Source organism: Argentina silus (assembly GCF_951799395.1).
Source record: "Argentina silus genome assembly, chromosome: Y".
In the NCBI taxonomy this organism is placed as follows: domain Eukaryota; kingdom Metazoa; phylum Chordata; class Actinopteri; order Argentiniformes; family Argentinidae; genus Argentina; species Argentina silus.
The window spans coordinates 4,457,501-4,482,382 of NC_139654.1; the positions used below are offsets into that span (position 1 = coordinate 4,457,501).

The 24,882-nt window shown below is 47.0% G+C and overlaps 1 protein-coding gene and 1 pseudogene across 2 annotated transcripts in view; one reads left to right on the forward strand and one right to left on the reverse strand.

Moving 5' to 3' along the window:
• LOC310823913 (tripartite motif-containing protein 16-like protein) overlaps window positions 1-24,882 on the reverse strand; it is a gene marked incomplete at its 5' end in the record, with an annotated part of 214,783 nt that overhangs the window by 42,179 nt on the left and 147,722 nt on the right. The gene's annotated exons all lie outside the window — the stretch shown is intronic.
• On the forward strand, window positions 2,980-13,408 carry LOC310823615 (glutamate--cysteine ligase regulatory subunit-like; annotated as a pseudogene). The gene is made up of 5 exons: window positions 2,980-3,028; window positions 10,141-10,197; window positions 10,449-10,659; window positions 11,475-11,589; window positions 13,359-13,408. The product of its transcript is annotated as a glutamate--cysteine ligase regulatory subunit-like (transcript).

The following is a 24,882-nucleotide window of genomic DNA, read 5'->3' on the forward strand; positions in this document are numbered from 1 at the left end:
TGTGTTTGTGTGTGTGTGTGGTGGGAGGGGGGGCTGCTCTGTCTACACTCTCTGAATATGTTTGCCCTCCTCAAATACTGACCCACCTGGCCTTAGATCAGCTCATGGGACTCCACAATACTGCACTAACCCAATAGCTAGCAAATACATTACACTAGACATAGAAATCCAGTCACTACAAATGTATCCATAGTTAATTACTCCCCTGTTGAGAGCAACTATAACTCTCACTCATGAATTCATGCACCACAGTGATCGTTTGGCTGCATCATCATCATGACATCCATTCACCTCATTCAGGCTGAATGGATGTCACCTCACAGAGAGATGCTGTGAAGCGTTGGCCTCAGCTCTCAGCTCAGACTCCTGCCACCTGAGAGAGCTGGACCTCAGTTATAATGATCTAGGTGACGGGGGGGTGAAGCTGCTCTCTGCTGGCCTGGGGAGTCCACACTGTCAACTACAGACACTGAGGTGAGGTCTTTTGGGGTGCAGAAGCATGAGTATCTCGGGCCATTATAACACACTAGTTTGAATGTTCTTCACTTGAATACAATGTTTCTAGCCTTTCAACTGTTAAATGAAGAGGATTTAAAGCTGCACATGTACATTAGAGAGGAATAATCAGATTCTTGATATCAGATGGAGTGACACTATTTCCCCAGGTTGTCAGGCTGTGGAGTCCCAGAGGAAGGCTGTGTTTCTCTGGCTTCAGCTCTGAGGTCTAAGCCTTCCCACCTGAGAGAGCTGGACCTCAGCTACAATCACCCAGGAGACTCAGGACTGGCGCTGCTCTCTGCTGTACAGAAAGATCCACTCTGTAAACTACAGACACTCAGGTAAAGGCTGAATATGTGGCTGGACGTATCAATGAGATGAATGCACTGTATCTATTTTCCACATGATTGTGAGTGTGTCATTCAACCTCTGTGGGTTCTTCTGTGGTTGATATAGTGTGGACCATGGTGGAGAGTGCAGGCTCAAACCTGGGCTGATCAAATGTAAGTCACCACCGCTGTAGAGAATAGGACTGTGATATTACTCAAGAACCAGGGTACAGCAGAGTTCAAACAGAGCACCAGTATTGTATTCATATGTAAATCTAAAATATTAGTAAATGTGAATTAGTTGTATCCCTTGTAAAACATTTCAAATAAATAAGTAATATTTTGTGAAAAAAATAAAAATAATGTTGCCATAACAAGATCACATTGTGAATATTGTAAGTTATTCAATTGTATTGATTTGATGATTATTTCTGTCCTCTCAATCAGATGCCTGTGAGCTCACACTGGACCCAAACACAGCACACAGAGACCTCTCTCTGTCTGAGGAGAACAGAAAGGTGACAGGGGGGAGAGAGAAGCAGCCGTATCCTGATCACCCAGAGAGATTTGAGCGCTGGCACCAGGTGCTGTGTAGAGAGGGTCTGACTGGGCGCTGTTACTGGGAGGTAGAGTGGAGTGGGAGAGTGGCTTATATAGGAGTGACATATAAAGGAATCAGCAGGAGAGGAGTGGGTCATGACTGTGGGTTGGGATACAATGACAAGTCCTGGAGTCTGTTCTGCTCTGATGACAAATACTCTGCCATACACAATAATAATAAGACTGACATACCTGTCTCCTCCTCTGGCTCCCACAGAGTAGGAGTGTATCTGGACTGGCCGGCCGGCACTCTGTCCTTCTACAGCGTCTCCTCTGACACACGGACCCTCCTGCACACATTCCACTCCACATTCACTGAGCCGCTCTACCCAGGGTTTTATCTTTGGGACGAGGGCTGTTCAGTGACCCTGTGTAAACTAGTCTCAGGGAGATCACACTGAACACCAAAGGCTCAAAGATGACGGATCATAACATGATGCAGTTGGACAGTGGTGTGTTTTCACTGAGATGTTGGATGTACAGATGTTCCCTCTCCCAGTGTGTAGGGTGTAGGGTGTAGTGCGTAGTGCATAGTGTGTAGGGTCTAGTGTGTAGGATGTAGTGTTTATTGTTTACTGTGTAGGGTGTAGTGTTTAGTGTGTAGGGTGTAGGGTGTTGTGCATTGTGTGTAGTGTGTAGTTATATTATTTTTACTGTATATATATATATGTATTATTAAATTCAATAAAATGCATCTAATAGTGAAATAGATTGTAATTGAGTGACAAAAAACAGAAGCTTACATGTTTTTTACTTTTTTTGATGGATATGCAACTGACAGTGAAACAATCCAGATGAATGATTAGATGATCAAATCAGACTGATGATGAACTCTGAGAATAACACAGGAGAGAGTGTCTGTATGTATATAAGAGTTGGTTAGATTGGGTGTTTGAGTTGTGATGCTGGATCACGTTGCTGTGTGTAAGGTAGCAGGGAGTGGATGTGAAGACAGCTCTCCTTCTCTGTCAGTACAACATGGACAGTGTCTTCGGAACATCCTAATCTACACAGTGTGTAATTGATTCCTATGCAAATCAGAGACCCTATAAAAACAAAGATATTCATTCCGAAATGACATGAACTATTATCCTTGCATTAAGATGTACTCAATTCAACTTATTGAGTGATTTGTTGATGACATTTTTGCATTTTAACTAATTTTAAGACTGTCAAAGCAAAAAGTCTGAATATTTCTGTCCATGAGGTATTTTTGTATTTCACTTTTAATAAATGTACTGAAATGTCAAAAATCGTGTTTTCGCTTTGTCATTCTGGGGTATTGTGTGTGGATTGATGGCAAATTCTTTAAATTGAATCCATTTCAAATTTACTCTATAACACAAGAAAATGTGTAAAAAGTGAAGGGGTCTGAATACCTTCAGAAGGCGCTGTACATGTTCTGAACTTCACTTTCCATGTATTCCTTCATTTTTATATAGTAATCATCTAGTACAGTAATATCTATGCATCATGTGACATTGTGAGGGGCAGCCAAGGTGCAGGCTGCTTTTCTCCTCTCTGTCTGTGGGCTGTGGGAGGCATGGCTCTCATGAGAAGACTTCACCTGTACTCTGCAGTACTGCTCCCGGCCATGGGAGGCATGGCTCTCATGAGAAGACTTCACCTGTCCCCTGCAGTACCGCTCCCTGCCATGGGTGGCATGGCTCTCATGAGAAGACTTCACCTGTCCCCTGCAGTACCGCTCCCTGCCATGGGAGGCATGGCTCTCATGAGAAGACTTCACCTGTCCCCTGCAGTACCTCTCCCTGCCATGGGAGGCATGGCTCTCATGAGAAGACTTCACCTGATCCCTGCAGTACCGCTCCCTGCCATGGGAGGCATGGCTCTCATGAGAAGACTTCATCTGTCCCCTGCAGTACCGCTCCCTGCCATGGCAGGCATGGCTCTCATGAGAAGACTTCACCTGTCCCCTGCAGTACCGCTCCCTGCCATGGGAGGCATGGCTCTCATGAGAAGACTTCACCTGTCCGCTGCAGTACCGCTCCCTGCCATGGGAGGCATGGCTCTCATGAGAAGACTTCACCTGTCCCCTGCAGTACCTCTGACCCCCAGACCCCAGACCTCCAGACCCCCAGACCCCCAGACCCCTATCCCCCAGACCTCTAGCCCTCAGATGGGGGCACCACCTGGTGGTCATTTACTAGTATTACAACAACAGAGAGATTAGAATCCAGCCAGTTAGCAATAAGCACTGGATCCTAAAAACCCAGAATTTGAACCTGAAATATTCTTTATAACATCACAGATCTTTTATAATGGAACAGTGTAATAGAACATCAGTGTAATAGAACATCAGTGTAATAGAACAGTGTAATAGAACAGTGTAATAGAACATCAGTGTAATTGAACATCAGTGTAATAGAACAGTGTAATAGAACAGTGTAATAGAACATCAGTGTAATAGAACATTAGTGTAATAGAACATCAGTGTAATAGAACATCAGTGTAATAGAACAGTGTAATAGAACATCAGTGTAATTGAACATTAGTGTAATAGAACATCAGTGTAATAGAACATTAGTGTAATAGAACATCAGTGTAATTGAACATTAGTGTAATAGAACATTAGTGTAATAGAACATTTATGTAATAGAACATTAGTGTAATAGAACATTTATGTAATAGAACAGTGTAATAGAACATTAGTATAATAGAATATTAGTATAATAGAACATTTATGTAATAGAACAGTGTAATAGAACATCAGTGTAATATAATCTTAGTATAATAGAACATTAGTATAATAGAACATCAGTGGAAACCAAAGGGGACGTTTTCTTTCCAGTGTTAACACTTCACTTAGCAACGTCATGACAACCCAAATGTGCAGACAGGCCTAGGAGACGAGTTAACCTTGACCCTGACCCTAACTCTAACCCTGACCCTGACCCTGACCCTGACTCTGACCCTAACCCTAACTCTGACCCTGAACCTGACTCTGACCCTGACCCTAACCCTTACTCTAACCCTGACCCTGACCCTAACCCTAAACCCTGACCCTAACCCTAACCCTAGGGGATGAGTTAACTTTAACCCTAAACCCTGACCCTAACCCTAACCCTAGGGGATGAGTTAACTTTAACCCTGACCCTGACCCTAACCCTAACCCTAGGGGATGAGTTAACTTTAACCCTGACCCTAACCCTAACCCTAGGGCTAGTAGAACCATGTAGTTTGGCTCTTTAAACCCACCTCCTCGTTGCTAGGCAACCCCCCCCCTTTTCCCTCCACCGTTCGTATTTTACGACATTTTTTAGAAAAAAATGTTTTATGAAACTCCTTCAAACCACACAATCTCCCCACCCCCTCGTTGCTAGGTAACCCACCATATCCCGTCCCTTTCCGACATTTTCTTTTCCTTTACGACATTCCCTCAAACACACCAACCTCCCTTATTTTACGACATTTACTATTATTATTATTATTATTATTATTATTATTATTATTATTATATCTTTACGACATTTACTTCTTCTTTACGAGAGAAGGGGAGACAGACACCATGGAAACCACCACCACCACCGACACCGGCGGCTCCTCTGGTACTCGTAGCGGGTCCTCTGGGACCGTCTCCCCCGGTGGTACCGTCTCCTCTACCGGCTCTGAGGCTAATGATAACGGGGCTAACTAACGAAGCTAACGAATTTACCTACCGAGTGCAGTGTTGACGGGGTGCTAAAGGCTAATGCTAACTGGCTCTAACGAACTGACCGTGTGTGTGTGTGTGTGTGTGTGGAAACGCGTCGTGTCATCATTACTCGACATTCCCTCAAACCCACCCCCTCGTTGCTAGGCAACCCCCCCCCTTTCCCTCCACCGTTCGTATTTGTTTTGAAAAAATATTTTTACGACAGTCCTTCAAACCACACACACACTCTCCCCACCCCCTCGTTGCTAGGTAACCCACCATATCCCGTCCCTTTCCGACATTTTCTTTTCCTTTACGACATTCCCTCAAACCCACCAACTGTTCCTCGTTGCTAGACAACCCCACCCCTCCCTCATTTTACGATATCTTTTTATTATTATTATTATTATTATATCTTTACGACATTTACTTCTTCTTTACGAGAGAAGGGGAGACAGACACCATGGAAACCACCGACACCGGCGGCTCCTCTGGTACTCGTAGCGGGTCCTCTGGGACCGTCTCCCCCGGTGGTACCGTCTCCTATACCGGCTCCTTCGGCGGCTCTGGGACCGTCTCCGGCGGCTCCTCCGGCGGCTCTGGGACCGTGTCCTCCGGCGGCTCTGGGACCGTGTCCTCCGGCGGCTCTGGGACCGTCTCCGGCGGCTCCTCCGGCGGCTCTGGGACCGGCTCCTCCGGCGGCTCAGGGACCGGCTCCTCCGGCGGCTCTGGGACCGGCTCCTCCGGCGGCTCTGGGACCGGCTCCTCCGGCGGCTCTGGGACCGTCTCCTCCGGCGGCTCTGGGACCGGCTCCTCAGGCTCCTCCTCTGGTACCGGTACCCGGACCTCGTTTCTGACCCGGGCCACGACGCTCAACCTCCACACCGGGAACCTCGTCAACCGGAGCCGGCTGAAGAAGAAGTGTCCGTCGTCCCCGAGTGAGGAGGTAAGAAGGGCGGGGGGGGGGGTCGGGAGGCTAGAGGCTAATGCTAACGGGGCTAACGAAGCTAACGAATTTACCTACCGAGTGCAGTGTTGACGGGGTGCTAAAGGCTAATGCTAATGGGGCTAACGAATTTACCTACAGAGTGCAGTGTTGACGGGGTGCTAAAGGCGAATGCTAACTGGCTCTAACGAACTGACCGTGTGTGTGTATTATGAATGTGATTAAATAAATACTAAATATGTCGTTTTATTGTCATTTTCTGTCTGTCTGTCTGACCTGTTGTTGCCGTTCAGCTCCAGGATTATATCCGCGCCACGCTGTCTCTGACCTGTCTGTCTCTCTATCTGACCTGTCTCTCTCTGTCTGTCTGTCTGACCTGTATGTCTTTTGTTGCCCTCCAGCTCCAGGATTGTATCCGCGCCATGCTGTCTCTGACCTGTCTGTCCCTCTGTCTTATCTGTCTGTCTATCTGTCTGTCTGTCTGTTTCTCTCTGACCTGTCTGTCTCTCCATCTGACCTGTCTGTCTGTTGTTGCCGTAGCTCCAGGACTGTATCCGCGCCACGCTGAGTGACTGGTCCTCCGAGACGCCGTCGGCCGGGGAGAAGGTGAGACTCATCCCTCTCTTCTCTCCCTCCCTCCTTTCCTGTCTCTCTCTCTCTCCCTCCTTCCCTCCCTCCTTTCCTCCTGTCTCTCTCTTCTTTCCCTCCTTTCCTGTCTTCCTTCCTTCCTTCCCTCCTGTCTCTCCCTCCCTCCCTCCTGTCTCTCTCCCTCTCTCCCTCCTTCCCTCCCTCCTGTCTCTCTCCCTCTCTCCCTCCTTCCCTCCCTCCTGTCTCTCTCTCTCCCTCCTTCTCCCCTCCTTCTCCCCTCCCTCCCTCCCTCCCTCCCTCCTGTCTCTCTCTCTTTCCCTCCCTCCTTCTCTCCCTCCTTCCCTTCCCTCCTTTCCTGTTTCCTGTCTTCTTTCCTTACTGTCGGCGGAGGAGAAGGTGAGACTCATCCCTCTCTTCCTTCCTTCCTTCCTTCCTTCGTCTCTCTCTGGATGCTCCACACACACACACACACGCACACCCACACACACGCGCGCCCAGAGGCGTCAATGTTTAGTGAGTCAAGTGACAATGTGTGTGTGTGAGAGAGAGGGAGACACACACACACACACACACACACACACACACAGACACACACACACACACACGCGCGTCAATGTTTAGTGAGTCAAGTGACAACGTGTGTGTGTGTGTGTGTGTGGGTGCTCCTGAGACAGGGAGAGAGAGAGGGAGACACATACACACTCACATACACACACACACACACACACACACACACACTGACACAGACATACACACACACACACACACTCACACAGACATACACACACACACTGTCTGTCTGTCTGTCTCTGACCTGTCTGTCCCTCTGTCTGTCTGTCTGTCAGTCTCTGACCTGTCTGTCTGTCTGTCTGTTTGTCTCTGACCTGTCTGTCTCTCCATCTGACCTGTCTGTCTGTTGTTGCCGTAGCTCCAGGACTGTATCCGCGCCATGCTGAGTGACTGGTCCTCCGAGACGCCGTCGGCCGGGGAGAAGGTGAGACTCATCCCTCTCTTCTCTCCCTCCCTCCCTCCCTCCTTTCCTGTCTCTCTCTTCCTTCCCTCCTTTCTTGTCTTCCTTACTTCCTTCCCTCCTGTCTCTCCCTCCCTCCTGTCTCTCTCCCTCCCTCCTTCCCTCCCTCCCTCCTGTCTCTCTCCCTCCCTCCCTCCCTCCTTCTTTCCTTCTCTCCCTCCCTCCTGTCTCTCTCTCTCTCTCCTTCCCTCCCCCCTTCTCTCCCTCCCTCCCTCCTGTCTCTCTCTCCTTCTCTCCCTCCTGTCTCTCCCTCCTTCCCTCCCTCCTTCTCTCCCTCCTTTCCTGTCTTCCTTCCTTCCTTCCCTCCTGTCTCTCCCTCCCTCCCTCCCTCCTGTCTCTCTCCCTCTCTCCCTCCTTCCCTCCCTCCTGTCTCTCTCTCTCCCTCCCTCCCTCCTGTCTCTCTCTCTCCCTCCTTCTCCCCTCCTTCTCCCCTCCCTCCCTCCCTCCCTCCTGTCTCTCTCTCTCTCTCTCCTTCCCTCCCTCCTTCCCTCCCTCCTTCCCTTCCCTCCTTTCCTGTTTCCTCTCTTCTTTCCTTACTGTCGGCGGAGGAGAAGGTGAGACTCATCCCTCTCTTCCTTCCTTCCTTCCTTCCCTCCCTCCCTTCCTTCCTACCTTCCTTCCTTCCCTCCCTCCTTTACTTCGTCTCTCTCTGGATGCTCCACACACACACGCACACCCACAGATAGACAGACAGACACACTCACACAGACACACTGTGGGAGCCTGGTCGACAGGCGCAACAGCGGGTCAACCAATGAGAATAGAAACAGGCGGAAACAGGGGTTGCGGTGAAATCAACGTAGGGTTTTATTTCTAAGGTGCGGGGAAAAGGGAGAGGCGAAAGGCAACTCAAATCTTCACCGGGTTGGCGGTTGGGGCTACGGCGCTCCGCCGGGTTCTTCTTGTCGTCAGAGAGAGAGAGAGAGAGACAGGCCAAAGTTAGTGGGATATCGGGTCCCTTTCACTGACCTCTTCCTCCGGTCGGTTGGGGGGTTCCTCTCCGTCTTCCAGGCTTTCTCTCCCGTTTGGCTTATGAGACTGGCTTAGCGGGTGTCTGGTCTCGACTCGTTCCTCCAGCCAGTCTGTCTTCAGCTTGTCCTGGGGAGTTTAAAAGGCCTCAGGATCGCCGAGCTGACTCAGCGCACCTGTGAGCGGTGAGCTGAGTCATCTGATTGGTGGCGGAGTATCCAGGACATAGAACTGGGATAGTACCTCCCATCCAGCACGACACCCCATGGCTGCCTTTGCCTCCCCCTTGTGGCCACCAGGTGTCTCTGTGGGGCACTGCTCACCGGCTGGGCCATCACAACACACAGACACACACACACACACACTCACACACACACTCACTCACACAGACACACACAGACACACACACATGCCCAGAGGCGTCAATGTTTAGTGAGTCAAGTGACAACGTGTGTGTGTGTGTGTGTGTGTGTGTGTGTGGGTGGGTGCTCCTGAGACAGGGAGAGAGAGAGGGAGACACACACACACACTCACACATACGCACACTCACACAGACAGACACACACTCACACAGACACTCACACATACACACACATGCCCAGAGGCGTCAATGTTTAGTGAGTCAAGTGACAACGTGTGTGTGTGTGTGTGTGTGTGTGTGTGTGTGTGTGTGTGTGTGTGTGTGGGTGGGTGCTCCTGAGACAGGGAGAGAGAGAGGAAGACACACACACACTCACATACACACAGACACACACACACACACTCACACAGACATACACACACTCACACAGACATACACAGACACACTCACACAGACACACACACAGGCAGGGAGACGGGGGGGAGGCAGGTTTGGGGGGGAGGGTTGAACAGGGAGGGAGGGAGGTTCTGCTGAGGTCAGCTAATCTCTCTCTCTTTCTCTCCCTCTCTCTAGTTCGACTAGTCTGGTCTGTCTCTAACCTGGACTGCTCCCCCCTCCCAGGCACGCCTGGCTGTCTTTCTGTAATCTGTCTGTCCTGAACCTGTCTGTCTCTCAGACCTGTCTGTCTCTCCAGGAGTCTGACGTCCTAGACTGTTCCACCCCCCAGGCGGCCGAGGCCATCACGCCTGTCTGTCTCTCTGTCTGTCTGTCTCTAACTTGTCTCTCTCTCTCTAACCTGTCTGTCTGTTTACCTGTGTCTCTCTCTCTGACCTGTCTGTCTCTCCAGGAGTCTGACGTCCTGGACTGCTCCACCCCCCATGCGGCCGAGGCCACCATCATGCTTGTCTGTCTCTCTCTCTCTGACCTGTCTGTCTCTCTCTCTCTAACCTGTCTGTCTGTTTACCTGTCTCTCTCTCACCTGTCTTTCTCTAACCTGTCTGTCTCTCCAGGAGTCTGACGTCCTGGACTGCTCCACCCCCCAGGCGGACGATACCAGCCCATGATTACACACGACGCGACCACACGTTAACACAGGCTAACAAATGACACCAGCACATGCTAACACAGGCTAACCTAGGCTAACCCACGCTAACGTTGTCGTTGCAGTCAAGCTGTTCCTGTGCGAGTCGGACCAGTCGTCCATCAGGCAGGCTGTCGACATGGGTGAGTCCTGCCTGTTTGTCTGTCTGTCTGCCTGTTTGGCTGTCTGCTTGTCTGTCTGTTTGTTTGGCTGGCTGGCTGGCTGTCTGCCTGTCTGTCTCTCTCTTTACCTGTTTGTCTCTCCCCTCCACAGCCTGTCTCACCCTCGCCCTGTCGACCAGGAGGACAACATCCCCCCCCCCCCCCACACCCAGACCCTCTCGGACCTCTAACCTGTCTTTCTCTCCCTAACCTGTCTCCCTCCCCCCCAACAGCCTGTCTCACTCTCGCCCTCTCCCAACTCGACTCGGTCATCCTGGCGCCCGCCCCCCCCCCCCGGGGGCCGACCACGCCCCCCAGACCCTCTCGGACCTGCAGCCGGCATGGGTTTTCTTGGAAACGCTGGTGGCGTCCGGGAAGGTGGTCGCCATCGGGACGTCGGACCTGGACAAGGGCCTCCTGGAGGAGCTGCACAACTGGGCCCAGGTGGGTGTCTGTCTGTCTTTCTCTGGCCTGTCTGTTTGTCCTGGACGGTGTGTGTGTCTGTCTGTCTGTCTCTCTCTCTCTCTCGCTCTATCCCTGACCTGTCTGTCTGTCCTGGACAAGGGCCTCCTGGAGGAGTTGTACGACTGGGACCAGGTGGGTGTCTGTCTGTCTGATCTGTCTGTCTGTCCTGGACAAGGGCCTCCTGGAGGAGCGCTACGACTGGGCCCAGGTGGGTGTCTGTCTCTGTCTCTGAACTGTCTGTCTGTCTGTCCTGTGCTGGGGGTATCTGTCTCTCCCTGACCTGTCTGTCTCTCTCTCCATGTCCAAGGTGAAACCCCACCAGTAACCAGGTCAAACTGAGTGCGTACGCCAACTGTCTGTCTCTCTTTCTCTCTCTCTCTTTCTCTCTGTCCCTGTCCTGTCTCTCTCTCTCTGTCCCAACCAAGCAGTTAACAGTGTCTGTCTGTCTGTCTCTCTCTCTCTGTCCCTGACCTGTCTGTCTGTCCCTGACCTGTCTCTCTCTCTCTCTCTCTCTCTCCCCCGTATCCAAGGTGAAGACCACCAGTAATCAGGTCAACCTGGCGTCCTGTTCTGTGATGCCCCCCGATCTGATGGCCTGTATGTCTCTCTGTCCCTGACCTGTCTGTCTCTCCCTGACCTGTCTCTCTCTCTTCCGTATCCAAGGTGAAGCCCACCAGTAACCAGGTCAACCTGGCGTCCTGTTCTGTGATGCCCCCCGATCTGATGGCCTGTCTGTCTCTCTGTCCCTGACCTGTCTGTCTCTCTGACCTGTCTCTCTCTCTCCCGTATCCAAGGTGAAGCCCATCAGCAACCAGGTCAACCTGGCGTCCTGTTGTGTGATGCCCCCCGATCTGACGGCATATGCCAAGCAGGCGGGGGTCCAGCTACTGACCCACAACGACCCCAAAGGTGGGTGTCTGTCTGTGATCTGTCTGTCTGTGATCAATTTGTCTGGGGGTGTCTGTCTGTCTGTCTCTCTTTCTCTCTCTCTGTCCCTGACCTGTCTGTCTCTCTCTGACCTGTCTGTCCCCCCTCTAACCTAACCTCCCTCTTCATCTGAGCTGTCTGTCTCTCTCTGACCTGTCTCTCTCTCTCCCTCCCTCTCTTTCCATGTCTGTCTCTCCCTCTAACCTGTCTCTCTCTCTCTCCCTCTCTTTCCATGTCTGTCTCTCCCTCTAACCTGTCTGTAACCTAGGTTAAAATAGCCATAAACAGATACTTGAATAAATAACAGTAAAAATATTTCTGAATAAATATTCTGACATTAGAAATAAAAGTCCATGATTTAGTCTAATAAATAGGATTAAAAATAATTCGTTTCAATATTGATTTTTACAGGAAGTTTTGTCACTTAAACTAGTCAGCCAATCAGAATGGCTGGTTGCAACTTCCTTTTTCATTGAGAATGCTAGTCAGAGACGAAGCAAGTTGAGCGAAAGCTAGTGGAACTAACCAGTGAGCAAAATAACAGCAAAACCGAGTGAAAACGTTTATTTTCTTTGATTTGAAAGTGTTTTATGTTGTATTCTGTCTGCAAAGGTAGACTGTGGTTTATTTAGACATTATATAAGAGAGTAAAACCGTGTATTATCCGGAGCCACGCTCCCGCTGGCGAGCCTCCTACATTCTTGAGAAGAACCATCGGATCATCATCACGTTGCATCCACAAGATTCATCTACATTCTGGAGAAGAACAAGGACTCTTTCATCGGATTTGCGGTAGGACTGTGTAAAGCCTTCGTTATTTCGTTGCAAGAGGATTCGTTTGGACTTTAATTTGCGGTAAGCGTGGACTCAATGAAAACTAAGTTCGCACGTGGCATTCGCTGGACTGTTTCGCCTGGTTGCTAGCAAGGTTGAATTCGTTGACCGTTGCATACGGTCTATGATTGAATTGCATTGTTGCCTGAAAAGATTGATTAGCATTTAACTTGATACTTGATAGTTATTCACTATACGTTCATAGCCTTGATGTTAATGTTGAATGGTGAATGTTTTAATTGATGTTTGATGGTATTATTGTTATCTTACTGGTTTCATGCTAATGCCAAACTGATTTTGATTTTGTTTCTGAACTCGCTAAACATAGTAGCTCACTGGTTTATATTGCTAAAATAGGAGATTAATACTTGATACTTGATTCTAAATAGGCCTAGTGAAAATATTGATTTAATGAAGATTTAAAAGATCTTAATGATACTTAGATAGAATAATCTTATGGAAAAGTAAGATAGCCATTGAACTTAAAATAGTTAACTATTGAAATTAGAAATCAAATAGAACTTTAAAAGAAACTTTAACCGAGACTTCACTTTAGAAATATTTTCTTGAACTGAGAGACTTTGTTTTTCTTGATATTCCTTAAAGAAGAGGTTTATTATTGACCCATTTGCATTTAGATGCAATTGTTTTCAGTATTCAATGTATGTATGTGTAATGTAAACTGTCTTATGGTACCAATTTTCTACTTCTAACTTTTTCTACAAATGTGTATAAACAAGCCGGCATTTAAAACTTACTTGATGGTCTGTGGTGTGTCTGATTATTATTTTGCTATTATTACTGTTTTAACTACTACTGCTCCCTACGAGCCTAGTCACTGGTCCTAACATAGCATACTTATCTACAACTCGAGGTAAGTGTTACATGTCTCTCTCTCTCTCTCTCTCTCCTTCCAGAGCTTATCTCGGCGGCGGGCTTCCAGGAGGCGCTGTCTCTCTCTCTCTGACCCGTCTGTCTATCTGTCTGTCTTTGACATGTCTGTCTCCCCTCTAACCTGTCTCTCTCTCTCTCCCTCCCCCCTCTCCCTCTGAGCTGTCTGTCTGTCTTTGACCTGTCTCTCTCCCCCTAACCTGTCTTTCTCTAACCTGTCTGTCTCTCTGTCGTCTTCCAGAGCTCATCACGTCGGCGGGCTTCCAGGAGGCGCTCCGTGAGAGCGCGGCGTTAGCAACGGCGTCCCACGGCGACCCCGACCGCGACCGCTGTGACGCGGCGTCGGCGTGGTGTGGCGCCTCCGCTGGGTCCTGCGCTACGCCATCATCGTCAAGAGCCGCGGCATCATCAAGGCCAAGGGCTACCTGGTCCACGCCACCCGGGTAGCGTAGCGTAGCATAGCATAGTCTGGTGTAGTCGAGGCTAGCATAGTGTAGTGTAGCCTTAGCGTAGCATCGTGTAGCCTTGGTTAGCCTGGTTAGCGTAGTGCGGACGACACCTTGGTTAAGTTGAAAGACTTAGCTACGGTTAGTAGCTAAGTCACATGTATGTAATGTGATGTCATGTATGTAATGCTTATGGAGTTGATGGTGGATTAAATCTGTTCCGTCAGTTTTCCAGCGACTGACAGAGAGCAGAAACACGCTGCATGGCGCCATCTGTTGGTCGACTGTCGACAGCACAACACATGAGGCCAATGGAGGAAAGCAGAACCATGTGAGAAGATTTCCTCTTCAGTGGTTGAACCTTTCACACATCTGGCACTCCGGATTGTTTCAGCAGCGTAAAAACAAAATGCATTTTTTAATGTTCCAATGTATTTCTATGGGACTGTTAGGGATAGGAATGTATTTCTATGGGACTGTTAGGGATAGGAATGTATTTCTATGGGACTGTTAGGGATAGGAATGTATTTCTATGGGACTGTTAGGGTTAGGAATGTATTTCTATGGGACTGTTCGGTGCCAACATGTTTGACAACATGGTAAGTTAGTGAGTTTCGTTTCTAGGCACACTAGATCGTATCCAGGGGTAATAGAACATTAGTGTAAAAGAACATTAGTTTAATAGAACAGTGTAATAGAACATTAGTGTAATAGAACATCAGTGTAATAGAACATTAGTGTAATAGAACAGTGTAATAGAACATTAGTGTAATAGAACATTAGTGTAATAGAACATCAGTGTAATAGAACATTAGTGTAATAGAACATTAGTATAATAGAACATTAGTGTAATAGAACATTAGTGTAATAGAACGTTAGTTTAATAGAACATTAGTATAATAGAACATTAGTGTAATAGAACGTTAGTTTAATAGAACATTAGTGTAATAGAACGTTAGTATAATAGAACATTAGTGTAATAGAACATTAGTGTGAACCAAAGGGGACGTTTTCTTTCCAGTGTTAACACTTCCCTTAGCAACGTCATGACAACCCAAATGTGCAGACAGGCCTAGGAGACGCTGAGAAAATCACCAGGACTCCACTGCCCTCTCTGCAGAGCATCTACCACCGCAGAGTCCACAGGAGAGCCGCCTCCATCCTCAAGGACCCCACCCACCCCCAGCACGGACTGTTCACACTTCTACCCTCAGGCCGGAGGTACAGAAGTGTTAAATGCAGGACCACCAGACTGAAGAACTCCTTCTTTCCCACTGCCATCAGGCTCCTAAACAACCCATAGGAGATTAATATAACCTTACTACCTCAAATAACTGAATTTTCCAGTTTGCATAATTGCACTGCTACATTTGCACTGTTTTATTATTATTATTGCTGCTATTTTATTTTATGCCTTAAATGTTGCTGTCTTGTACATTTGTTTAGTATATATTGTATATTCTTTAGTATTGTATATTTTACATTGGTTGGCATTCTGCGGACAGCAAAGCAAGAATTTCATTGTACAGGGAAACATGTTTTCTACTGTGCATATGATAATAAACACTTTGAATCTTGAATCTTGAATCTTAACCCTGACCCTGACTCTAACTCTAACTCTAACTCTAACTCTGACCCTGACCCTGACCCTGACCCTGACTCTAACCCTAACTCTAACTCTAACTCTAACTCTAACCCTGACCCTGACCCTGACTCTAACCCTAACTCTAACTCTAACCCTGACCCTAACCCTGACCCTGACCCAAACTCTAACCCTAACTCTAACTCTAACCCTGACCCTGAACCTGACCCAAACCCTAATCATAACCCCAACCCTAACCCGAACCCTGGGACGTTCTCTGTCTCCTTGCAGTAATCTAGAGCAGGAGTCCCCAATTACCGGGCCGCGGACCAGTTTCGGCCGTGGATCATTTGGTACCGGGCCGCACAGAAAGAATAAAAACATTTTAATTTGTATTTTATTTCCATTTTATTGACTATCGCAGTCTGCAGGGTGTTTGAAAAATGACCACTTCCATCTGTGCCACTTTTCCACACTTCTCAGTCGCAGTTTTTTTTCCATGCACCGATAAATGAAGCCCACAAGCTAACCCAGCAAAAATTAGTAAAAAACAAACATTGCTGGAGAGATTCTTTGAAAAGGGGGAAAGACTCTATGATGAGACAGCAGAAGACTCCTAGACTGCCAAAAAAAAAGAAAGCTGCATTTAAAAGAAAATACCTAAGAGTCCTACTTAAATTACGGGTTCATCGCAACAGGTGATTGACATGCCCCAAGCCCGCTCTGTATAATATGTGGCGACCGGCTATCCAACGAGGCCATGAAGCCTTCAAAACTGCTTCGCCACGTAGAGACCAAGCACCCTGCATTAAAAGACAAGTCTTTGGTGTTTTTTTTAAAGAAAGAAACGTGAACACGAAGGACAGAAGCAATTATTGAAGGCCACCACATCATCAAATGTGTCTGCACTGAGAGCATCATTCTTAGTGGCTAACCGCATTGCCAAGGCTAAGAAGCCCTTCACTATTGGTGAAGAGTTGATCATGCCTGCCGGTAAGGACACTTCGGGTGTCACTGTCTCCCATCACCCCTAGATGGGACCGTCTCGTTGCAGGGAAACAAGCTCAGTGCTCCCACTGATTCTGTATTATGGTGAGTTGAGTCACTTTTACATTATAAATGTAATAATTAAATGAATAATTAAATTATATAATATGCACTTTATTGTGTTTTGTTATGCGCGTGATTCTTTCCCCCCCGGTCCGTGGAAAAATAGTCTTGCATGAAACTGGTCCGTGGTGCAAAAAAGGTTGAGGACCGCTGCTCTAGAGCAGGAGTGCCCAACCAGTCGATCGCGGTCTACTGGTAGACCCCGGCCTGATCCCAAGTCGATCACGAGGGGTGTAGGAAAAAATGAAAAAAAAAAAGTTTTTTTTATGTGTAACTGTAAACTGTTTTGTTTTGTTGTAGTTATGCGTCGTTGGATATGTTTTGTTTTGTGTGTGTGTGTGTGTGTGTGTTATATTTTGTATTAAATGTACACTACAGCCTATCATGAGTCCTTGCCTGCGCACCCTATCAGTCTCTTAAACACGTCCACAAAAAAAAAAAAAGTAGGTCACGTTTAACCTACTGTAGCGCGAGACATGCATGATAGTAAGTTGACAGCTGTCAACAGTAGCTAGCAGCTAGCGATCAGAGCGGTTACGCACTCCTAAACTTTAACATGTCTGAGGGGAAACGAGCCAAGACCTACCATTTTCACCCTGAATGGGAGGAAGATTATTTTTGTGTTTATTCTCATTCAAAGCCTGTTTGTTTGATCTGCAATGCAACGGTGGCGTTGGCAAAGAAAGGGAATCTGGAGCGGCATTTTAAAACGGTACCCGGGAGCTACGAGAGGGATTTCCCTGCAAAAACGCCTTTACGCGCCACAAAAGTGCGGGATTTGAAAGCACAGCTTGCAGCACGGCAGTCAATCTTCACCAAACCGAAGACCCAGGGTAAGGCCGCAACTATTGCTTCCTATCGCGTCAGTCACGTCCTTGCTAAACACAAGAAGCCATTCAAAGACAGCGATATTGTGAAGGAAGCCTTTCTCGAGGCAGCGGATAGCCTTTTTGACGACTTTAAAAATAAAACCGAGATCGTGAAGGCCATTAAAGAAGTGCAACTCTCCCGCAATACGACTACAAGGCGATGTGAGGGAATGGCTGTGGATGTGGAGGAGCAACTGAGGAAGGATATTGACGCGTGAGTGCTTTTCCCTCCAATTTGACGAGTCGACTGATATGGTGGATGTGGCACAATTGTGTGTTTTCATCAGGATGGTTTTTGAAGACATGAGCGCCAAGGAAGAGCTACTCACCATTTTGCCATTAAAAGGACACACCAGAGGTGAGGATATGTTTAATGCTTTCATGGGATTTGTTAGCGAGACAAAACTGCCGCTCTTCAAGCTGATCTCCATCACAACTGATGGGGCGCCTGCTATGATGGGCCGCACCAGTGGGTTCATTGCAAAGAAAGTGAATCTTTCCCAGATATCCTGAATTATCATTGTATAATTCACCAGCAAGCGTTGTGTGGAAAGATTTCAAATATGAAAGAAGTGATGGATATTGCAATGAAGATTGTGTGTTCAGTTCGGGCCAGGAGTCTGCAGAGAAGGCTTTTCCGTGCTCACTTGGAGGAGAATGATGCTGAGCACACACGCCTTGCAACCAGCTCCTACACTCCTGACTACGAGAAGCTAGCCTCCTCCTCCCAGTGTCAGGTCTCCCACTAAGGTAGGAAGTGATTTCCTTTTTTCAAACTCAGAGTGTTACGTTCCCACTCCTACATGTGCGTTTCCTTGTTGTGTTTTGTGTTTCCTTCTGTTTTTCCCTTACCCTGTCACTCAGGTGTCCGTCAGCAATTGGCCATTCGTCCCCATCAGTCATCACTGTTCCTGACCAATCAGAGGGCTGTCCGTGTCCTTTAAAAGCTCCGCTGGACTTCCCCTCGGGAGTCAACCCATTTTCACCGTAGTCTTGTGTTTGCTGTCGACTCACTGTTGCCTGGTTGATCGAAACCTCCAACGTACTTGTTTACATCTAGTTTTCTTTTGTTATATTTACGTCATTGTTTACTTATTGTTTTTCTCATAATTTGTCTGTCTGTTAATTGTACGCCATAGGGGTAAGGTGAATAGGTAAGAGACCCATGGGTTTACATTTCCAACACGTAGGCTCACCTCTGTTACAATTCACCAGGTTAGGAGTGGGTGCCGCCCCATGTATGTTCTAGTCTAGTGTAGCATAGCACTTTAGCATAGCCCTGATAGTATAGCTTACTATTGCACTAGTTTAGGACATCACTTTTGTTTATGATTTCTTTGCTTTGGCACCGCTCAAAAAAAGTTCCCTTTTCTCCTTGGCGTGTGTCTTGTGTTGTGTTTTCCCTGAGGAAACAAATAACTGTACATAGTTGAATTGTGGTTTGTGGTTGTTTAATTCCTACAATAAGTCTGATGTACTACCTTTTTGTTGCGACTCCTCTACCGCCCCTAGACGTAGACGAGTTTTCATCTGGAGTCGTAACACAGAGATCTACCTGTTTTGTATCTGGTTTATTTTTCTGTTTGGTTCATATTAAGGTCAGTTATGGCTATTGCTCATCATGCAGATTGGCGTGTGTGTGTGTGTGTGTGAGAGAGAGAGCGGGTTTGTGCTACAGCACACTATGCAAACTGGCAACTGTGTGAGAGGAATTTGTCTGTGTGTGTGTTTGAGAGAGGGAGGGTTTGTGATGTGATGTCTAGTGGTTGTGTGACAACAAGAAAAAGTGTTGTGAGGTTAGTTACTGCAGGCTGGAAACGATGTGTGTGGGTTTGCGATGTTGACACTGGACTGGTAGATCTCGGGAGGTTGGCGACTTGAAAAGTAGATCTTGGGTCAAAAAAGGTTGGGCACCCCTGCTCTAGAGGAATTAATTGCCAGCAGAGGGCGCTGCTGTTAAATGTCAATAGTGGCAGAGAGTTTTTCATGATCATTATTTCCTTTTTCTTTGAACAGTTGAGATGATCCCATCTAAGGCTGTTAACAAGGACTTCACCATATATCTGACAGAGAGACGTCTCATCCATGGTTTAGGGTTAGACCAGGGGTGGGCAAACTACGGCCTGCGGGCCACATCTGGCCCGTTTGTCTTTTTAATACGGCCCGCCGAAGATTGGTACAGATTTGAGGGTTGAATATTAATTAAATTACTAAACTGCATTCATTTGACCTTGTCCTGTAATGCCTGGCATTCCACCAGGTAGCGCACTAAGGGGCAGTCATACATTGAGTTGATTTTGCGGAGCCCGGGCTACTCTCTGTTATTACTCTGCTACTGTTCTGAACCCATCTGCAACAATGAGTGGGCCAAAGAAAAGAAAAGTCGACAGTGAGTGCCGAGTGTTTAATAGGGAATGGGAAACTAAATACTTTTTCATTTAAGTCCGGTCAAAGGCTGTATGTCTTATTTGCCAAGAAACCGTTGCGGTTTTAAAGGAATACAACATCAGCCGTCACTTTTCCACCAAACATGCTAATTACGCTAACAACCAGTCAACGCAAGAACGGACAGCTACCGCTTTGAGGTTGGCAGCTAGTTTGCAGGCTCAGCAAAACACCTTTATCCGACAAACTGCCATTCAAGAATCAAGCACGAAGGCAAGTTATTTGCTGGCATTCAAATTAGCAAAGACCAGCAAGCCTTTCTCAGAAGGGGAGTTTCTCAAAGAGTGCATGGTAGAGACAGCAGGTATCTTGTGTCCTGAGAGCAAGAACAAATTTGAAAAAATGAGCTTATCACGCAGGACAGTGACTCGCCGTGTTGAGCTAATTGACGAAGACTTAGCTAGCAAGCTAAACAAAAAAGCGGAGTCATTTACATTATATTCCTTGGCACTGGACGAAAGTAATGACATAAAGGACACCGCTCAGCTTGTCATTTTTATCAGAGGGATTAATGACAATTTTGAGATAACGGAGGAGTTTTTGGCCATGGAATCCCTGAGGGGGAAAACGCGGAAAGAGGACTTGTATGACAGCGTGTTGGGGGTCATCAAGAGGCACAAGCTACCTTGGAGTACACTCGCCAACGTTACCACAGATGGATCGCCAAATCTGACTGGAAAAAACGTCGGGCTGCTCAAAAGAATCCAGGAGAGGGTGAAAGAGGACAACCCTGAGCAGGAGGTAATTTTCCTACACTGCATAATCCACCAGGAAGCACTGTGTAAATCCGTATTGCAGCTTGACCACGTAGTGTAGCCAGTTGTAAAACTTGTTAACTTTATTCGAGCGAGGGGACTTCAGCATCGTCAGTTTATTATGTTTCTTGAAGAAACTGACGCTGATCACCAGGACTTGCTTTACCACTCTAATGTCCGCTGGTTAAGTTTGGGGAAAGTATGAGTGAAACGGCGCCACAGGAGTTGCAGTTGGAACTGATTGATCTCCAATGTGACACCGTCTTAAAGGAGAAGTTCAACTCTCTTAAACTGGATGAGTTTTATGCTTCATTAAGCGCAGCCAAATTTCCAAACATCCAAAAGATGGCACAGAGGATGTTGTTTGGCTCTACGTATGTGCGTGAACAGACTTTTAGCGTGATGAACACCAACAAAGCACCCCACAGATCCCAGTTGAGTGATGAACACCTCAGATCTGTTCTGAGAATTGCCACAACAAAACTAACACCAGACTTCGATGCACTGGTCAAAAAGGGTGATCAACAACACTGTTCCCGCTAAAAGTAAATGTAAGTATTAACCCTGTATTTTTTATGTTTATGTTTGATATGTTTATCATTTTTGATATATGTTTTATGTTTGATATGTATGCATCTGGTGCTGGCCCGGCCCGTCTGTCAAATTTTAAAAGTCAATGTGGCCCCTGAGCCAAAAAGTTTGCCCACCCCTGGGTTAGACTGTAGCTCCATCCTCTCATTCAGGACAGCCCAGGCCTCCTTCTTTCTCTCCTGCAGTCTAACCATGACCTCCATCCTGGTCTCTCCTGATCTATGTCGTGACTGATGGGGTTATGGTTGGTAGAAGACATGGATTATCAGCTTCTGATGCATGGATTGAGTAGAAGCAACAGTACAACAAATGATTTTCATTAAACCTAACCCCTAACCGTATGTTTATATATATATCTAACCTAACCCTATGTATGTGTGATTTAGTCCAGGACTAGGCTAGTTCATGTGTACTTAGCCTGTGCTAGTAGAAACATGTAGTTAGCCTGTGCTAGTAGAAACATTAATGTGTAGTTAGCATGTGCTAGTAGAAACATGTAGTTAGCCTGTGCTAGTAGAAACATGTAGTTAGCCTGTGCTAGTAGAAACATGAATGTGTAGTTAGCCTGTGTTAGTAGAAACATGAATGTGTAGTTAGCCTGTGCTAGTAGAAACATTAATGTGTAGTTAGCCTGTGCTAGTTAGTAACGTTCATGTGTAGTTTGCCCATATGCCTGAACTCGTAGAATAGAATAGCTTTTTTTTTCTCAGGTGGAATTACAAACGTCTATCCTTGCTGCAAAGTCCGTTCAACAAGTCATATTGTTGTAAAATAAACCTGTAGTACATTTTGATTAATGGAGATGACAGCAGGAGTTCCCTTTATAAAGCCTTTATTACAGACAACAGAGAGAAGAGAAAATGACTTGAGTTTGAGCTGGTCCACTTGGCCTGCTGGCCGGCCGGGTGCTTCAGGGAACTCAGATACACAACACCACAACACCACCCTAACCTAACCTAACCTTAACCTAACCTTAACCTAACCTAACCCTAACCTTAACACAAACAGGCTTCCACATGTTTGTTAAAGTTACACATATAGTCAGAACGGTCTTTTACTGTTCTGAATTACTGATTAACACACAGTTATCATATATATATATATATATATATATATATATATATATATATATATATATATATATATATCAGACTATTACTCTTAGCAGTAGGTTTTTAAGCATTATCATTAAAACATTCAATCACTTGCCTTTTTACTTAAATCTAAATCTTCATTGTCCGGAGCAAACAATGGAATAGTATTCTCTTCCTGATGATGCCTTTTTACCGGGTGACCTCATTCTTTTGACATCTCAAACTTAATTTAAAATGTTCTTAAACACCAAATATTCTTACTTAGTTCATATTCTTTCAATGCCAAACATTCCTTCATATTTTAGTTTGTATTCTCAGACATTCAATGTGCAAATTCAAGTTTGGATTTAACTTGCCTGCCCCCATGATTGATAGATTAGTGCTTACATTAAACCAGCTACTATTATTATAATAATGTCTTGTCAACCCTCACACCATCATCATAAACTTCACATCATAACAGCAACCTTCATTCAATACCAGTTAGCATCCAATCAAAGTCTCCTTCTGCATTTTACTTCCTACTCTTTGAAAGTCAATCCATTTCCTCATCTTCCAATCGATACTCTCAAACTTTCACTGCAAACATGAAGGCCACTGTTGCGTTGCATGTTCATATACATATTTCCCACCCTGATTGATTGACACAAAGAACACAGACACAGAAAAGCATCCCTTCAGAAATCCCAGACACCGATATAAGATTCAGTTAAAGGTAGACTCAGCGATATGACGTCACCGCGGGACGTTGGTTGACTTCAGCGATGTTTCAGATTCATCCGAGCAACGGACGTTTCACTAATGATGGATTCCATTGGTGCACGAGCACGACAGTGGCAGATGGCCATGTGACAAACGGGCTGGCGAGGGAATTGTCTTGCCTTAGGCTTCAACGATCTCTGCCAATATTCACAGGTTACGTCATATCGCTGAGTCTACCTTTAACAACGGATAGAGAGTGTGGTCGGGTAAACACGGTCTTCTAAACACAGTATGGTAAACACAGTCTGTTAAACAGTGTATTAAAGATGAGGCAGTTTACAGACAGGTTTGTCCACTAGATGGAGCAGAGAGCGGATTGGACCACACATCTTCTACCCTATTAGGACGCGGCTCTTGGTCAGGGTCAGGCGAAGGTCAGGGACATCCTGGCTCCAGAACTGCCTCCGGGTCAGAGGTCAAGCGGCTACAGTCCTGGACAGGACACCTTCCAGAATGACAACGTGTCACTTCATTCAACACAAAGGCAACCTGAGGACCGACACACACAACCAGGATTCAGACGGGCATGTGTAACAGAGCTGCAGACTGCTGTATCATATGATGCGGTGAGCTGATGTGTTTAACAGCTATCTAACACACTCTTACCTAATTGATGGCGCTCATCGCCATGGTGATGAAGCTGTGGCTGTGCTGCTGCAGAGATCGCCGTCTCCTTCTATTCTTCACCCCGGAACATGTCTGTGGGAGAGAGACAGTCAGTGAGAGGACGCTGTGTCTGTGTGTGTGTGTGTGTGTGTGAGGAGTGATGGCTCCTGGCCTACCGGGGCACAGTTCCCGTTCTTCAGCACACACAGGTGGATGTTGCAGTGCAGGAACACGTCCGAGGATTTGCCAGAGAACTGGAACATTCTGAAGGAGAAGCGGGTGGCGGAGGAGTCGCCGTTGGTCAGAATGTTCACCGTGCTGTCGGCAGGGTTGGCACACCTGGGACATGGACACACAGGACACATGTGTCAGAGCAGCCAATGTGTACCCATCTATGTGTCTGACAGTGTGTGTGTGTGTGTGTGTGTGTGTGTGTCTCACCCTTCCTTGATGATGTCCCAGCGCACAGTAGCATTTGAGGAGCTTTCAGGCGTGGCCCAGCAGGCGTCAGTCACCATGACGATCTTGCTGTCCAATCCGGTGGTGTTTAGGGACAGGTAGAGCTTCTGGTCCAATCGGACGGCTGCTGAGTCGTTGAGGGGCTGGCTGAACTCGGCGTCGTAGAAGGCTGCCATGGTGAGTTTGTAGTTCCATTCTCCAGAGGACAGGTTCTTGCTCACAGAGCTGGTGAGTTTCAACAAATGAACCAACACACACAGTCAACAAACCTCAAACTCTCCAAATACCAACAGTGAAACTATCAGTCCATGGCTCGGAGTGTGGATGAGGATCTGGTTCTCATGGGCAGCGTGTCCAGTTTGACTGCAACGCTATCGCTAACTCTCCTAGTGATAACACTTAGCCTAGCCTCACCCATAACCCTCTGACCAGACGCTATCGCTAACCCTCCTAGTGATAACACTTAGCCTAGCCTCACCCATAACCCTCTGACCAGACGCTATCGCTAACCCTCCTAGTGATAACACTTAGCCTAGCCTCACCCATAACCCTCTGACCAGACGCTATCGCTAACTCTCCTAGTGATAACACTTAGCCTAGCCTCACCCATAACCCTCTGACCAGACGCTATCGCTAACCCTCCTAGTGATAACACGTAGCCTAGCCTCACCCATAACCCTCTGACCAGACGCTATCGCTAACCCTCCTAGTGATAACACTTAGCCTAGCCTCACCCATAACCCTCTGACCAGACGCTATCGCTAACTCTCCTAGTGATAACACTTAGCCTAGCCTCACCCATAACCCTCTGACCAGACGCTATCGCTAACC